We start from the raw sequence: 5000 nt of genomic DNA, 5'->3' as shown, positions 1-5000 counted from the left end.
GTTATAATCACAAACAAATCATCTGCATAAGCTATTACGCCGGCTACATTTTCACTGTTATTCAGCAACTCTAGGAGGGGTTCTGTAAAAATGTCCCAAAATATAGGACCACAAATGGAGCCCTGAGGACATCCTTTAGTAACATGCCTAGTAATTGTATGTTCTGGCGCGGTCCACTTTACTGTTCGATCTTTACAATAATCAAGCAAGCTCAAATACAGACACTTGGGGGTTCTCAATTCACGTAATCTAGCAAACAGGGAGGGCCAAAAAAGATTGTCAAATGCACCTTGTATATCAATTGTCACGCCGATTACATATTTCGCCAATGTATTGGAGACCATTCCTAGTGCCTGGTTGACTGCGTCATCTATAGATTTACCTGGTCGGAAACCATACTGGCACTGGTGAAGGCCAAGAAGCTCCCTGTGGTCGCGTAAGCGTCCACATAAGAGTCGTTCCTGGACCTTCCCCATAGTGTTCAGCAGACATATTGGGCGGTAGCTCTTCGCAAGTTTCGGATCTCTATCCTCACCCTTTTTGATAATAATTGCCTCAGCAACCTTCCACACCTTTGGTACCCTTCCTTGCAGGAGACACTCATTCAGCAAGGCTGTCAAATACGGTACAATTGGCATTTTAAGGTTCTGTAGTGTTTCTGTAGTTATTTTATCTATTCCAGGAGATTTATTTTTCTTCAAGGAATCAATGGCATTGCCCACCTCCTCCTGTGCAAACGGAATAACCACACCCTCATCTGGATAGTCTTCTTCCATTTTTAGTCTCAAAAGCGACTGGTATTCATTATCTGAATTTGGATTATCACTTGGTAGCAGAGCTTCCAATAAGTAGTGAGCTGAGTCCCGCCAACCTATTGTTGTAGTTCCATCCGGCTTCTGGAGCGTAGACATGATAAGTGGTGTCTTAATTTTTTCACTAATAATCTTATATGGCAGTCCCCATACATTAGTTTCAAATTGTCTTTTAACAAAGTTTTCCCAGTGCTTTATTCTGGTATTTATTAGTTCTTGTTTATAGTTTCCTTTCAGTTCTCTGTAGTTTTGCAGCCTTCTTTGTCTCTCTCTATCACCCAGTGCCCTTTGATATGCTCTTCGAGCACGTCGTACACATCTTCTCAATTCTGTTAATGAGGAGCTCCAAGGGACCCTTGACTGACGAAAATAGGATCGTCTAGGTATGAAGGAATTCATGAGATTTTGAATTTGGTTCTGTATCTTTTCAGCCGCCTCATCAATATCAAAGCCATTTCCTATTGGTACTTGTAGCTGTAACTCTTCCCTCATACCTTCCCAATCAGCTCTCTTAAAATCAAAAATGGTTCCAGAAAAATCTTCATTTCTATTCATGTCAGATGTCCTTGTAATTTGGAATGTAATCATATTGTGATCGCTTACCGTTACCCTATTCAACACCTGCCAGCCTTGTATCCTACTTAAAACACTTTCGCTAGCCAACGTCACATCTATATTCGATTTCGCGCCTGCTCTATTTTGATATGTATATGGGAAGCCAGGTCTATTCATCACTATTAAATTGAGTTCCCCAATTGCATCCTGCAATTCCACTCCTCTCTCATCAGTCTCTATGCTATTCCAAAGTATCGATTTCGCATTGGCATCTATTGTGAAGATATGGAATCTGTTCCCTCCAACCTCTTTGGCTCTTTTCAATCTATCTATGTATGGTTGTATCTCATGTGCATACTGAAAATACGAATTAGTAAGTAAAAATACTCCCTCGGGTGATGTTAACTCCACCGTGATGGAATGCTCGTCATTTACCTGAGAGATTGCTGTAAGCAAAATGTCCCTTTTTAATACCACAGTAACCGTCATAGGATTTTCTCCACACATGATTGCCCTAGCACTAACTGGACTATGAACAAGCTTACCATTTTTGGTATACGGTTCTTGAATGCATAAAACATCCAAACTTCGATCCTCTGCAACCTTCCAGATCTCGGACATGACTGTGATACTACGCATTGCATTAATCTGAGCAACTCTTATCCCAGAATTCCTATTTGACATTAAGGTTGTCGAATATGGTTGTAGAACTTAACTCCAGTCTTGTCATACTCATAAACGGTTCTTCCATAACATTCTACAAACTCTCTGTAAAGATCTTCTTTATTAAATTTTTCGCTACGTCGAGTATATGCACGATTAAGTAACTCGCTTAGTTCTTCCATATCTGTAGGTAAGTTATTACATCGCAGAAACAATCTATCCGCAGTTCCTGGATATGGAAAACCAATGGTCTTCCCTTTTGGATGTCCTTCTCTAATAATATGTCTAAGGGCCACAACAAGAACACTCATATCTTCCAACCTAGAGAGCCTATAATTCTCTTCCAGATCTGAATATATTAGATAAGGGTCTATTTGTTTTGTATCGCTATCCTTGTCACTATCCTTATTCTTATCACTATCCTTATCACTGGACGACATCTGAGTACTTCCACTCTCTGCAGGAGTGGTCTGAGTGCTGATTGACTTCATTAGGGGCTTATCACAACTTCCATTGTCATTTCTACTTTTCCCTTTCAGCTTAGATTTAATCTTTGAGAGAATTCCTCGATTCCCTGAACCTATATCACTACTACTTTTCCCATTTAATAGGGTGTGGCTAATTGGTTTCTCCTGTTGAAAAGGAGGAGACTCGCTGGATACGCTGGAGGTAACAACACTGTCCTGTAAGGGAAGAGAAGATTCATTCTCCTGTTGAGAAGGAGGAGACTCACTGGATACACTAAAGGTAGCAACACTGTCCTGTAAGGGAAGAGAAGATTCATTCTCCTGTTGAGAAGGAGGGGACTCACTGGATGCACCGGAGGTAACAACACTGTCCTGTAGGTGAAGTGAAAGTTCAGTCTCCCGTGACACCAAGGATACACATGTCTCCGTACTATCTATGATTTTTGAATCTTTTGCTTCTGTGGCTACCTTTACATTTTCTCGTTGCTTAAAACCTCTAGTATTCCCTATTATATTTGTGCCTGAGGAACTTTGTTGTTGCATGGTATCAAAAGTTTGTCTCTTATTACGTAGCATGTTCCTCCACTCCATCGCCCTGCGCCAGTTCCGTAGCCTCGTTGAAGGAGGCTTACGTTTCTTACTCCTCAAATTATTATCAGCTATTTGTTGATACTTATTTGTTAAATTTAATTCACTAAGAGGTATGAACACCTTACTGTATGGTGACAATTTACTGGCCATAATCTATACTCTGAATTGCTCTCTGTAAGTAAAGCTGATAAGTCGGACATTGTGGACCTGGTGAATTACATAATTTCCCTCTTGAGGAGCAGGGGATGCACTTTGCTGGCTTGCTAAGATTTGGACAAGTTTTCTTCTGGTGGTTTTCCTCGCCACAGTGTGAACAAACCGAAGCCTTTGCAGTACACTTAGCACTTTTATGACCAAAATTTTGACACTTAAAGCACTTAAATGCAAAGTAATCTCTTACTGATAGTGATCTAAAATCAACATACACACGTTTCCCTTCAATCAGCGTTTTCCTCACACGTGCACTCACTTCAAAGACATGGTTTACTTCTGTTTTCCCTCTGGGGCCGGTTTTAAAACAGTGCCGCATTTCCTCACTTAATTCTTGCTTGGTCATTTTGTCTGAAAGATTTTGTTGCCAAATTGTTTCTTGTAGTTCTTGACCATCCATGTCACTTGGTACGTCATATATAATGACGAGAGGTCGTTTCTTCCTTGGGGCCTCACACTTCAAGCTTTCTGAAATTTTGCTGTTTGAAACAATTTTCTCAATATCCGCAGCTGTTTCGGTTTCCACAATCAGCACACTGTTAATTGCACGCATATTTTTGATTTTAATTTGTTCCTTCCTTGGATCAAGCAGACTTGTGAATCTCTTTTTTGTAGTTTTTGCATCTCCTTCATCTTTTGATTTAATAAATAAAGTATTGTTTGTTTTCGCTTGGGCCGACGCTATTTTAGCCTTAGCACTTGGTCTTGCTGCAATTTCTGCAAAAGAAGGTACAGGCACCTTCGGTATTTCCTCCTTGATAGTTTTTATTTCTTTTGAAATCCCATCACTTTTTTCTACAAGAGTGTCACGAAGCCATTCATTCTGCTTTGTAAGCTCCTCATTCCTACCAACAAGTCTAGATTGGAACAATGCCCACATTGAAAGCTTGTTTCGCAACTCACTCATCACATTTATGGTTATTTTCTTAGTTGGGGTCATGCACTCATCCATAAACTCCAAGATGTCGGTATAATAGTCTTCTACTGTGCTCATTTTCATACCTGCACTAGTATCTCTACGTACATTTGCTTCCTCGTCGACAACAGAAGCCATAGTTAAAACATTTAACTGAACAGTTACAAAAGAATCAGCATAAGCAAGCACTTACGTTTTCCACAGTTTACAGCTCTCCTGCGGCGAGAAGGCACGATTCTGCAAGCAGTATTTGGCAGACGCACTGTATGCACACTCAATATCTCGCTGACCACGAGAAATGGGTGCAACGATCCCTCCTACTTGTCCGGCGTCAAATCCCACTCTTACAAAGAGTGTGATAGAGCTGGAAGTGTAGCAGTTTCTTTGCCAACTGATATTGTTTTTGGCAGTAGTACCAACTGCCGTGGTACACAGATCGAACCACTGTCGTGGTACACAGATCGAACCACAGTCGCCTACCAGTTTCGGTACACAGATCGAACTACGATCTACAGATTCTTTGACAGCACGTCCTGAGAGATACACTATATTTACCACACTATTATAATATTGTTTCAACAGCTTCTTTGTATAATCTTAAAAAAGATACTTGCTGTTTAATGAAGCTTACAGTAACTGAGCACAACACAGTTAGGTTATGAAGTCCGATGTCAGTTATACACACTCCAAAACGTGCGTTAACGAAATCCACCCGCACGAATCCACGCACACGCGCGAACACACACGAGACGACAACGAAAAACACACGTTAAGCTGCCATGCAGC

The sequence above is a fragment of the Schistocerca americana genome, unplaced genomic scaffold (assembly GCF_021461395.2).
Source record: "Schistocerca americana isolate TAMUIC-IGC-003095 unplaced genomic scaffold, iqSchAmer2.1 HiC_scaffold_141, whole genome shotgun sequence".
Taxonomy (NCBI): Eukaryota; Metazoa; Arthropoda; class Insecta; order Orthoptera; family Acrididae; genus Schistocerca; species Schistocerca americana.
Note: the sequence above shows the minus strand (reverse complement) of the source record.